Source organism: Procambarus clarkii, chromosome 84 (genome assembly GCF_040958095.1).
Source record: "Procambarus clarkii isolate CNS0578487 chromosome 84, FALCON_Pclarkii_2.0, whole genome shotgun sequence".
NCBI lineage: Eukaryota > Metazoa > Arthropoda > Malacostraca > Decapoda > Cambaridae > Procambarus > Procambarus clarkii.
Window position 1 is genome coordinate 19,234,080 of NC_091233.1, and position 14,385 is coordinate 19,248,464.

A 14,385-nucleotide genomic window follows, 5' to 3' on the forward strand; every position below is an offset into this window, starting at 1 on the left:
TCAAGAGGTAATCCCTCCTGTGAAATAAATCACTCCTATACAAAGATGTATTAACCTCAAGGGAAATATATGAAATACAAATATATTTTAGCTGCGGGAAAGATATATTACAAAATATATTTTTTGTTTTGTTAAATAGATAAACTATCTCCTGAAATAAATTCCCAAACTGAATAGATAAATTCCCTTAAGGAAATAGATAAGTTCGTTCAGGAAATAAATTTTCTCGTGAAATAGATGAATTCCTTAACACATAAAAACCACTATTGAAATAGATAATTTTCAAACATATATATTTATATAAATATTTCGAGAAAATATATATATGCTGAGACTAATTCTTTCATGTCAAAAATATTATTATAAGGGAAGCAAGAACTCTTCAATAAATCCCATAAATCCGTTGGTAAAGAATAAATCCTCCAGTTAAAGTGTTAAATCCCCCAGAAATTTACCACTTTAAGAGATTTAAATCCCTCTAACTAAACACACAAATCCTACACTGAAAGACGTCAATCCTATGCTAAAACCTCGTAAACCCCCCCCCCTGTAAATCAGCTTTATCCCTTGCTGAAGGAGATTAATCCTCCCCGTGAAATATACATAAATCCCACGTGGAAAAAATACAAAATCTCTTGCTCTGAAGTAGATCAATCGCTTTCACTTTTGAAATAGACCTTTTGCGGCTGACATTGAGAATGAAAAAAATTTAAGTTGATATGAGCTTTGTGTCTAACATGAATGAAGGTGTATTTTTCAATTGGGTATCTATCGGAAGTTTTGAAAGTGATGGGAAGAAAGTGATAGATGGTGAGAGAGCTAAAAAAAAGGATTAGTTAATGAACAAATCCACAAGGGCCTCGAATCCTCGTCACGGCCCTTGTGGATTTGTTCATTTGATGCATCACGTTAGTGTGATCTCTGTGTGTGAGGATTAGTTCATTTTTTTAGCTCACTATGGGAGCTAAAAATGATGTGATGGTGACTATGGGAGAGGATGAGTGATGGTGAGGCAATAGTGATGAGGGTGTGATAGTGAATGTGGAATATGTGTGGCTTTTGGAAGGAATTTGAGTAATAGTGAGAGAGAGATGGTGAGAGAGCTATGATAACTATGCGAGAGAAAGAGAGAGAGAGAGAGAGAGAGAGAGAGAGAGAGAGAGAGAGAGAGAGAGAGAGAGAGAGAGAGAGAGAGAGAGAGAGAGAGAGAGAGAGAGAGAAAGAAAAAGAGATTAAGAGATCTCTCACTATCTCTTCCATAGCCCCTTTCCAGACTTTTCCACCTATTCCAGCACCATTTCCACTTGCACAATCACCCATTTCTCATCTCTCCTCTTCCGCCTAATCTAAAAATGGAATGTTATTTCAACCGTTGTTCAATAACCTATCCTCAGATGAGCGTTGTACAAACACTATACAAACGCCCAGCCTTTACATCTGGCAAGAAACGAAGAGCCGACGTTTCGAACCATTATCATGTAGAATCGAAACGTTGGCCCTTTTCCCTTCTTTTCTGACGTGTAAATCTGGGGCCAGATTCACGAAGCAGTTACGCAAGCACTTACGAACGTGTACATCTTTCCTCAATCTTTGACGGCTTTGTTTACATATATTAAACAGTTTACAAGCATGAAAACTTGCCAATCAACTGTTGTTATTGTTATAAACAGCCTCCTGGTGCTTCGGAGCTCATTAACTGTTTAATAATTGTAAACAAAGCCGCCAAAGATTGAGAAAAGATGTACCGGTTCGTAAGTGTTTGCGTAACTGCTTCGTGAATCCGGGTGCTGGTGTCTAATTTTCAGCCCTTTTACTTTGTGTTGGAAACAGTAGTAAATCCCTCAACACTTCTCAATAAGGTACAGTGTGATACTTTATTATTTCTCCATTTGGAAGTGTAATTAAGAGAGTATGAATCGTATGGGGAGGAGAGAGCCTTATGTTGTTCTATTCTGACATCTCATTTACCCAATGGATTACAGACTCACCTACCCACCCTTTCCACCTAGTCCATTACCCCCTTTCCCATCTTTATCATGCTATCCACCTATCTCTATCTCCACATTGTTAATCCATTCTCACCTGTTATCTCACCTGTCTCAACCAGCACAAATAGAAGGAAATAGCGACCGCCCTTACTACCCAATTCCTCTCTTGTTTGGACATAAGTCGATTCAGGCAGAGATACACTTTGACCACAATGATAATTAGTGGGTAAGGTGTAGGTGGAGGGTGTACGGGGGGGGTTTGTTCCCTCCCTATCTTCCCCTGCACGTCCCTACCTTCCCCTACACCTACCTACCTTCCCTCCTCACCAAAGACCACGAACCATCTAGGAATTAAATTACTCTAGATTATTTGATTATCGAATAATCGAGTTATTTCTTGATAAAGTTCTCGAGTACCTTTTATTTTCCAGAGAGAGAGAGAGACAGAGACAGAGACAGAGAGACAGAGACAGACAGACAGACACAGACAGGTCAGGATCACCTGTACTATGAGTCTCTGATGACACAAACACCAGAAACTTCATATTGAAATTTTCTCCTTTAAGAGAAAAATTGAAAAAAAAATTCCATGAATAATATGATTTTCTTGTCGACTCGGGTTTTCCACAACATTTCTGTTTTTAAAACTCCAATTTCAGTGATGCTGTCATTCTGTTCAGAGAAATAACAGATTAAATCTGTCTCTGTTATACATTCTTCAGTTCCCCCTCTTCCCCCTCTTCACTTCACTATTCCTTCACAGTCCCTTTCACTATCCTTCCTCTGTCCCCTTCACTATTCTTCCTCGGCCCCTTTCACTATTCCATCTAAGTCCTTTTTATTTCCCTCTTCGCCGTCTTCACTATTCATGTTGTCTCCTCCTCCTTTTCTATTCTCTCTCTCTCAACTCTCTTTCCACTATTCCCTTTCCCTGAGTCTACTATTCTCACTACCTCACCCCTTTCCACTATTCCCCTCTTTCTGAACCACCTCCATTATTCTCCCTCCCTCTATACAATCCTTCCCTTCCACAATACACCCCCACTATTCCCCTCTCTTTCCAATCCTCCCCATTTTCTCGAACCCTTTCTCCAATCCTCTCCATTAGACCCACTATCCCCCACTCTTCTCCACAAGCCTCCCATTCCCCATTAATGTCACGTGGCAGAGTGGAACACACACAGACACCATTACCTTCCATTAGAGAACCTTTCATGTGTATTTCCCAACCTTACCATTCAAGCTTAATGTGATATGTTCACATATCACAGTTTAATATGTGATATGTTTACATATCACAGCTTAATATGTGATATGTTCACATATCACAGCTTAATATGTAATATGTCCACATATCACAGTTTAATATGTGATATGTCCACATATCACAGCTTAATATGTGATATGTCCACATATCACAGCTTAATATGTGATATGTTTCTCAACACAGATGTTGTTCGCTCGTGGATTAGTGGAGTCTGGTTCTCACTGGCTAACAGATGAGAAATGGGTAAGAAAGCAGATGAGAGACAGTTGGTTCGAGGTGTGTTAATCATAGTTGGGGTTTTAAATGGTCTTAAGAGGGTCTGTAAGTGGTGTATAAAGGGGTCTGAGATGGTTTATGAATAGTGGAGGAGCTTGGACCGTTTTCCTCACAGCTTAGTTTGATGACTCGAGAAGATTTAAGCTTGAGAGAGAGAGAGAGAGAGCGAGAGAGAGAGCGAGAGAGAGAGCGAGAGAGCGAGAGAGAGAGAGAGAGAGAGAGAGAGAGAGAGAGAGAGAGAGAGAGAGAGAGAGAGAGAGAGAGAGAGAGAGAGAGAGAGAGAGAGAGAGAGAGAGAGAAGAGAGAGAGAGAGAGAGAGAGAGAGAGAGAGAGAGAGAGAGAAACAGATAGAATGGTGTCATTTTGTTGCGCGACACTCACTCTCTCTCTCTCTCTCTCTCTCTCTCTCTCTCTCTCTCTCTCTCTCTCTCTCTCTCTCTCTCTCTCTCTCTCTCTCTCTCTCTCTCTCTACATGTCTTCTTTCACAAAATGTTATGGTAATAAAGCGCACATTGTTGGAGACTTTTAAGAAGTCCGTCGGGCCTTTGATCCAACTTGAAGCATTACATTGGAATTATTGGACAATTTAATCCTGCTTGTTTCCAGAGACGCCTAAGTGAAAGTTTGTGAGAAGGGAAAGTAGCGGTGAGAGTTACTGGGAGGGGGCGGGGATGGAATAGGGGGAGAGAAGGAAGGAATAGACAAAGAATGCAGGAATTGGAGTAGCTGAAGATAGAAGGAAAAATGAAAATTGGGAAAAGATGAAAGGATGTAGTAGAAAAGGTGAAAGGTGTAGTAGATAGGGAGAAAGATGGTAGAAAGGGGAAGGAGGAAGTAGATACAGAGGGACGTATAGTAGACAGAGAAAGAGGGAATTGAATTGGACTATCAGAGGAGAGTGCCAAGCCATTATGACTATATAGCACTGGGAAGGTGTCAGGATAAGGATTTGGGATGGTAGATAATGCTAGCAGACACAAATTACGAGAACAAATCTCACGAATAAAACCACACATCAATACGTGGGAAAATAAAACAGCGAAGACTTGATAACGACATACAAAATACTCAGACAATTCAACCAGTTAGAGACAGGAATTGGCTATACCAAAACGAATCACGAGGTATATTATAACGACCTTACAAGGTATACCCCATACCCGGGTTTGAAATTAGAAATAAGTGAACCCAAAGTGATTATACCAAAGGTTATACCAAAGATTATACCAAAGATTATACCAAAGAGCTGAATCTCATTCCACATAAGTCTAACGTGAGTAAGTGCATAAACACATTGACTTAGAACACATAAAATGGTGTTTATCGCTAAGCATGAATTAATTAAAGGTAGATCTTATCTAACGAATACATTAGTGTTATTAAACAAGATGACATAGAACACCAAGAGGAAAAATACAGGTTGACTGAAAATTACTTGATTACCGGAGAGTGTTTGACACTGTACCGTATGAAAGGCTCCGCGCGCGCGCACACACGCACGCTTCAGCACCAGGCAATTATAACAGGAGAAAAATGTTGAGATTAGAGCAGGTGGGAATACCTCTCGGGTTTGAAACAGTTGGAAACGCTGAGAGGAGAGAAGCAGAAACATGAACACATATGTTTCATCCGTGATTGGAGGACACGGGTGGAAGCTGGAGACACAGATGAGGCAGGACCAGAGGACACGGGTGGATGTTGGAGACACAGGTGAGACAGGACCAGAGGACACGGGTGGATGCTAGAGACACGGATGAGGCAGGACCAGAGGACACGGGTGGAAGCTGGAGACACAGGTGAGACAAAACCAGAGGACACGGGTGGAAGCTGGAGACACAGGTGAGACAGGACCAGAGGACACGGGTGGAAGCTGGAGACACGGATGAGGCAGGACCAGAGGACACGGGTGGAAGCTGGAGATACAGATGAGGCAGGACCAGAGGACACGGGTGGAAGCTGGAGACACAGATGAGGCAGGACCAGAGGACACGGGTGGAAGCTGGAGACACAGGTGAGACAGGACCAGAGGACACGGGTGGAAGCTGGAGACACAGATGAGGCAGGACCAGAGGACACGGGTGGAAGCTGGAGACACAGATGAGGCAGGACCAGAGGACACGGGTGGAAGCTGGAGACACAGATGAGGCAGGACCAGAGGACACGGGTGGATGCTGGAGACACAGATGAGGCAGGACCAGAGGACACGGGTGGAAGCTGGAGACACAGATGAGGCAGGACCAGAGGACACGGGTGGAAGCTGGAGACACAGATGAGGCAGGACCAGAGGACACGGGTGGAAGCTGGAGACACAGATGAGGCAGGACCAGAGGACACGGGTGGAAGCTGGAGACACAGATGAGGCAGGACCAGAGGACACGGGTGGAAGCTGGAGACACAGATGAGGCAGGACCAGAGGACACGGGTGGAAGCTGGAGACACAGATGAGGCAGGACCAGAGGACACGGGTGGAAGCTGGAGACACAGATGAGGCAGGACCAGAGGACACGGGTGGAAGCTGGAGACACAGATGAGGCAGGACCAGAGGACACGGGTGGAAGCTGGAGACACAGATGAGGCAGGACCAGAGGACACGGGTGGAAGCTGGAGACACAGATGAGGCAGGACCAGAGGACACGGGTGGATGCTGGAGACACAGATGAGGTAGGACAAGAGGATACGGGTGGATGCTGGAGGTAGACTCTATACAGAGCTTCAAGTAGTGGAGTAGACTCCATACAGAGCTCTCTAAGGGAAGGAGAACTATCAGGGGAAAAGCGCCAAGCCATTACTATTAAATAGCACTCTGAAAGGGTCCAAATAAGAACAACTCCCTAAGCATTCGGTTAAATTAATTAGGCGGGTTAATTTTAAATTATCCGGGTCTGGTGCTGACTGCTCTATATTAGGATTCCATTCTTAGCTGCTTCCATGCACCCCCCTCCCCCCCTCTCCCTCCTTCCCTGCTCCCCTTTCTTCATTTTCTCTCCTTTCTACTTTCACTCTTTTTATATATTCCATTTAATCTGTTTCTATTCTGCATTTATCCTTGTTTCAGTCTTTGTTCCTTGTTTTTTAGCCTACATTCTCTCAATTTTATTTGCATTCTCTTTATTCTATATTCCTAATTGTCTTGTTCTAGCCTCTCTCTCTCTCTCTCTCTCTCTCTCTCTCTCTCTCTCTCTCTCTCTCTCTCTCTCTCTCTCTCTCTCTCTCTCTCTCTCTCTCTCTCTCTCTCTCTCTCTCTCTCTCTCTCTCTCTCTCTCTCTCTCTCTCTCTCTCTCTCTCTCTCTCTCTCTCTCTCTCTCTCTCTCTCTCTCTCTCTCTCTCTCTCTCTCTCTCTCTCTCTCTCTCTCTCTCTCTCTCTCTCTCTCTCTTTCTCACTTGCTCTCTTATCATCCTTATTTGTTTTTATGCCATTCCTTCCTCTGTTCTCTATTCTCCTTTTGTTATAGTTATCATGATTCGTTCTATTTTTCTTCCGCTATCCTTTATGCTCTTCTATCTCAGTCTATTCTCTATATCCTGTTTCTATTTTTTTTAATCCTCTACAGCCTTACCATTTGCTTTATCCTTTTTCTGTAATCTCTTTCCATTTTTATATTATTTTTGTCTATTCTCTGATTATTTGCTCTATCCCTTTTCTCTATTCTCTAACCTCTTTCTTTCTCCTTTAACCTCTTTCTCTGTTTTCTAACCCTTTTCTCTATTATCTAACCCTTTGCTCTATCCCTTTTCTCTATTTTCTAACATTCTTCTCTATTTTCTAACTCATTGCTTTATCCCGCTTCTCTATTATCTACAACGTACACTATACTTTTTTTCTCTATTTTCTAATCAGTTCTCAATTCATTTAAATCTTTCCTCTATTCTTTTACTCTATTCTGTGACCATTTGTTCTATACCCTTTCTCTATTCTCTATCCCTTCGTTCTATGCCTATTCCTTACTCTCTAACATTTTGCTTTATCTCTTGACTCTATTCTCTGACTCTTTGCTCTACCTCCCCCATAAACTGGCTCTAGGAAAGGTGCGTTAAAATATATATTAATTTTAAGCACTGGCAATATAATTAATTTTTCTTTTTCTTTTCAGTAAACGAGTTTTCAGTTTTTACGTTCCGTTCAGGCCAGCATGCTTAGCATATTATATATATATATATATATATATATATATATATATATATATATATATATATATATATATATATATATATATGTGTGTGTGTGTGTGTGTGTGTGTGTGTGTGTGTGTGTGTGTGTGTGCTCACCTATTACACCCTATTGTGTGTGTGTGTATACATATCTTTAATTAATTAAAAAAATATATATAAGAAAATAATTGTGCAGGCAGACAGCGGGGAGTCATGTTGAAAAGGTTTTTCAATCATAAACAATAAAAAATAAAGTATTTGTCGGCAAAAGTAACAATTGGCATTGTTTCAATGATAAAGTATTACTGCTATGTATTATAATTTCCTATATAGTTAAGTCTGGGTTAGGTGTTTAGGTTCTGTTGGCGATTATTTGTATTTGTAGTACGTGGGTGAAGCATTTATAGCGTTGTGGTTCGAACACAAGTCGTCAGTGAAGCACTTGTTCCGGAAGTGTTCGAACGTCAGCAGTTGTGAGTCGTGTGTAAACCGTTTTCTTTTATAAACAGGGGGTTTGGCGGGTGCATGGAATCACTTATGGGTCATTGTTTGGAGGACGGGCTGTAAATACCACAACCTGGCCTTTAAACAAAGTGCCAAAAGTCCATTCCATCCACCCGCCAAACCCCCTGTTTATGAATAAATACGGTTTACACACGACTCACAACTGCTGACGTTCGAACACTTCCGGAACAAGTGCTTCACTGACGACTTGTGTTCGAACCACAACGCTGTAAATGCTTCACCCACGTACTACAAATACAAATAATCGCCAACAGAACCTCTATGTCTCTATGACTCAAGAAGGTGACCCCAACCCCCCCTATGACTCTAGAAGGTGACCCCAACGCCTTTATGACTCTAGAATGTGACCCCAACGCCTCTATGACTCTAGAAGGTGACCCCAACGCCTCTATGACTCTAGAAGGTGACCCCAACGCCTATATGACTCTAGAATGTGACCCCAACGCCTCTATGACTCTAGAAGGTGACCCCAACGCCTTTATGACTCTAGAATGTGACCCCAACGATTCTATGACTCTAGAAGGTGACCCCAACCCCCTCTATGACTCTAGAAGGTGACCCCAACGACTCTATGACTCTAGAAGGTGACCCCAACGACTCTATGACTCTCAAAGATAACCCCAAACCCCTCTATGACCCTAAGAGATGCTCCCAACCCCTCTATGACTCCAAAAGATGACCCCCAACCCCCTCTATGACTCTAAAAGATGACCCCAACCCCTCCTATGACTCTAAAAGATGACCCCAATCCCCTCTATGACTGTAAAAGTTGACCCCAACCCCCTCCATGACTCTAAAAGATGACCCCAACCCCTCTATGACTCAAAACGTTGACCCCAACCCCTCTATGCCTCGACTCTAAAAGATGACCCCAAACCCCTCTAGGACTCTATAAGATGACCCCAACCCCTCTATGACTCTAAAAGTTGACCCCAACCCCTCTATGACTCTATAAGATGACCCCAACCCCTCTATGACTCTAAAAGTTGACCCCAACCCCTCTATGACTCTATAAGATGACCCCAACCCCTCTATGACTCTATAAGATGACCCCAACCCCTCTATGACTCTATAAGATGACCCCAACCCCTCTATGACTCTAAAAGATGACCCCAACCCCTCTATGACTCTAAAAGATGACCCCAACCCCTCTATGACTAAAAGATGACCCCAACCCCTCTATGACTAAAAGATGACCCCAACCCCTCTATGACTCTATAAGATGACCCCAACCCCTCTATGACTCTAAAAGATGACCCCAACCCCCTCCATGACCCTAAAAGATGACCCCAACCCCCTCCATGACCCTAAAAGATGACCCCAACCCCTCTATGACTCTAAAAGATGACCCCAGCCCCTCTATGACTCTAGAAGGTTAGATATTACTGCCTATTGTCCCTATTGTAAACACTGTCTTGGAATACATTTAACACAATACCAAGAACTGAGGAAAGAGAAGGCAGTGTTGACATACCTGAGAATGTATAAGTCTGTCCCTCGAGGAGCTGTGGGGGTGTACTCACCTGGAATGACATTAATAACAATTATACATTTATACAACGATCATACACCACGTGTATAATACAATATTCATCATATACTACATGTATAATACATGTGGGGGTGTACTCACCTGGAAAGATATCAACAACAATCATTCATTTGTATTTATACAACTATAATACACCTCAAAAAATTCAAACAGAATGTTAAAATTGATGAATGCGTCTGTGGGGTCGACCGCTGGATGGAATGGACTTGGTCTGACAAATACAAATAATCGCTATTAGAACCTAAACACCTAACCTATGCCTGACTCTACATAGAACCTTAATATAAACATTACTGAGCCAGACCTGAGGACAGGTCGTGTGTACACCGTTTTCCATTCATAAACAGCTGATTTGGCGGCAGAATTATCGAACATCTGGCTTTTGTTTACGAGGACGGCCGGCTGCATTTGCGATAAACAGATGAGGACAAGGAGCTGGGGTATGAGGACAAGGAGCTGGGGTATGAGGACAAGGAGCTGGGATATGAGGACAAGGAGCTGGGATATGAGGACAAGGAGCTGGGGTATGAGGACAAGGAGCTGGGGTATGAGGATAAGGAGCTGGGATATGAGGACAAGGAGCTGGGGTATGAGGATAAGGAGCTGGGATATGAGGACAAGGAGCTGGGGTATGAGGACAAGGAGCTGGGATATGAGGACAAGGAGCTGGGATATAAGGACAAGAAGCTGGGATATGAGGACAAGGAGCTGGGATATGAGGACAAGGAGCTGGGATATGAGGACAAGGAGCTGGGATATGAGGACAAGGAGCTGGGATATGAGGACAAGGAGCTGGGATATGAGGACAAGGAGCTGGGGTATGAGGACAAGGAGCTGGAATATGAGGACAAGGAGCTGGGATATGAGGACAAGGAGCTGGGATATGAGGACAAGGAGCTGGGGTATGAGGACAAGGAGCTGGGATATGAGGACAAGGAGCTGGGATATAAGGACAAGAAGCTGGGATATGAGGACAAGGAGCTGGAATATGAGGACAAGGAGCTGGGATATGAGGACAAGGAGCTGGGATATAAGGACAAGAAGCTGGGATATGAGGACAAGGAGCTGGAATATGAGGACAAGGAGCTGGGATATGAGGACAAGGAGCTGGGATGTGAGGACAAGGAGCTGGGATATGAGGACAAGGAGCTGGGATATGAGGACAAGGAGCTGGGATGTGAGGAGAAGGAGCTGGGATATGAGGACAAGGAGCTGGGATATGAGGACAAGGAGCTGAGGTATGAGGACAAGGAGCTGGAATATGAGGCCAGGATATGAGGACAAGGAGCTGGAATATGAGGCCAGGATATGAGGACAAGGAGTTGGAATATGAGGCCAGGATATGAGGACAAGGAGCTGGAATATGAGGCCAGGATATGAGGACAAGGAGCTGGAATATGAGGCCAGGATATGAGGACAAGGAGCTGGAATATGAGGCCAGGATATGAGGACAATGAGGTAGAATATGAGGCCAGAGTGGAGGAGTGACCGCCGCCACCTACCACCAGCCGGGCAACTGACTGAACCACCTCACTAACAAGCAGTTAGCCTGTGTGTGTGTGGCGGTGGTGGCCCATCACCCTGACGCTTCTGTTTACCTCCCAGAGTCACACCATGAAGACCTTAGCACAGTGACGGTGGTGTTGTGGTCACGGTTCATAACACCGTAGATTTAGGCTACAGTGCGTTATCCGGACTTTAATGTATAGTGCGTTATCCGGACTGTAATGTATAGTGCGTTATCCGGACTTTAATGTATAGTGCGTTATCCGGACTTTAATGTATAGTGCGTTATCCAGACTGTATTGTATAGTGCGTTATCCGGACTGTGTGTTGTGATGTATAGTGAGTCATCCGGACTGTAATGTATAGTGCGTTATCCAGACTGTATTGTATAGTGCGTTATCCGGACTGTAATGTATAGTGCGTTATCCAGACTGTATTGTATAGTGCGTTATCCGGACTGTATTGTATAGTGCGTTATCCGGACTGTGATGTATAGTGCGTTATCCGGACTGTGTATTGTGATGTATAGTGAGTCATCCGGACTGTGTAGTGTGATGTATAGTGAGTCATCCGGACTGTGTAGTGTGATGTATAGTGAGTCATCCGGACTGTGTAGTGTGATGTATAGTGAGTCATCCGGACTGTGTAGTGTGATGTATAGTGAGTCATCCGGACTTTAACGGTCCGTTGACGGGAAATATTGTGCTATAACGGCCGCGGGAACTGTGTCCGTTACTTGTTCCGTGACGTCATGTATGTGTGACGTCACTACACCTGGTACCCCACAGTGTGACGTCACTACACCTGGTACCCCACAGTGTAACGTCACTACACCTGGTACCCCCCAGTGTGACGTCACTACACCTGGTACCCCACAGTGTGACGTCACTACACCTGACATCCTCAGTATGATGTCACTACACCAGTTACTCCAGCCGTTTCATCCTCCAACAAAGGTATATATATATGTATACAATCATATATACACATTATTGCATTATACATATGGTGAATGAGTACTCAGTATTGTATTAAACATGTGGTGAATGATCAGTATTGTATTATACATGTAGTGTATAATGAATATTGTATTATACATGTGGTGTATGATCGTTGTATAAATGCATAATTGTTATTAATGTCATTCCAGGTGAGTACACCCCCACAGCTCCTCGAGGGACAGACTTCTACATTCTCAGGTATGTCAACACTGCCTTCTCTTGCCTCAGTTCTTGGTGTTGTGTTAAATGTATTCCAAGACAGTGTTTACAATAGGGTCAATAGGCAGTAATATCTAACCTTCTAGAGTCATAGAGGGGGTTGGGGTCATCTTTTAGGGTCATGGAGGGGGTTGGGGTCATCTTTTAGGGTCATGGAGGGGGTTGGGGTCATCTCTTACGGTCATGGAGGGGGTTGGGGTCATCTTTTAGGGTCATGGAGGGGGTTGGGGGTCATTTTCTAGTCATAGAGGGGTTGAGGTCATTTTTAGAGTCATAGAGGGGTTGGGGTCATCTTTTAGAGTCATAGAGGGGTTGGGGTCATCTTTTAGGGTCATGGAGGGGGTTGGGGGTCATTTTCTAGTCATAGAGGGGTTGAGGTCATTTTTAGAGTCATAGAGGGGTTGGGGTCATCTTTTAGAGTCATAGAGGGGGTTGGGGGCCACCTTCTAGAGTCATAGAGTCGTTGGGGTCACGTGCGGATTTAAAAAGCCGACCCCTGACGTAGTTAAACAACTTTTGACACTATTGTGAAGCTCCTTCAAAGGCATAACTATGCACTGAGTAACATGGAAGAGGCAATAACAGTTGGGTATCTCAAGCATGGAAAGACCTGGGTAAATACTGGTCAGGGGAAGACCTGGGTAAATACAGTTAATACAGAGTAGATACAAAGTAGTAAATACAGAGTAGTTAACAGGTGGAATGCATTAGGCAGTGATGTGGTGGAGGCTGACTCCATACACAGTTTCAAATATAGATATGACAGAGCCCAGTAGGCTCAGGAACCTGTACACCAGTTGATTGACAGTTGAGAGGCGGGACCAAAGAGACGAAGCTCAACCCCCGCAAGCACAACTAGATGAGTACACACACACACACACACACACACACACACACACACACACACACACACACACACACACACACACACACACACACACACACACACACACAAAGGGCTTTTATGGTGCTCAATAATGTCAGGTATCAAGTGAGGTGATTGAGAGAGCTCTATTTCACAGCCACAGTGTAAATTGTATCACATTCTCTCTCTCTCTCTCTCTCTCTCTCTCTCTCTCTCTCTCTCTCTCTCTCTCTCTCTCTCTCTCTCTCTCTCTCTCTCTCTCTCTCTCTCTCTCTCTCTCTCTCACCCTCCCAATTATCCATCATCACAGATATAACGCTACGTATGGAAGTGAGGCTTGCCATTCATCTTCACATTAGTTAATTACATCCTGGAACTCGTAATGGTCCTTAAGAGGTAGTTCAAACCCACTAGACTACCGGCGCGACGTGACGATCACTCAATACCACTCTCTAAAGGCCTGGACCCAATTTAAGGGGATTGGATCCGATTGGTCAGACTAAGGAAATGCCTCTTCCTCCTCCTCCTCCTCCTCCCTTGGCTTTACCTACCTTACTCTCCCTATCTTACCTCTCCTACCTAAAGTGCAATGCAAGTGCAGATAGGCAAGTTTACACATATAGTAGCATACATTAAACTCACACACACACACACACACGATTAGGAAGTGATGTGGTGGAGGCTGACTTCATACACAGTTTCAAGTGTAGATATGATAGAGCCCAATAGGCTCAGGAACCTGTACACCAGTTGATTGACGGTTGAGAGGCGGGACCAAAGAGCCAGAGCTCAACCCCCGCAAACACAACTAGGTGAGTACACACACACACACACACACACACACACTAAATTAAGTCACCATATTTCAAAGATTCGCCCCAAATAATGGCTTCAACAACAGACTTCTACCCTTAATAATCTCTGCACTTTATGGCGCCTGCCAAAGCGGTTCCGCTCCCGCACCTTCCACTCGCTTGGCAAAGGTGTCTGCCCCACTTTGGTAAGCACAAAGTCCCAACTGAAAGTTACAAAGTCAA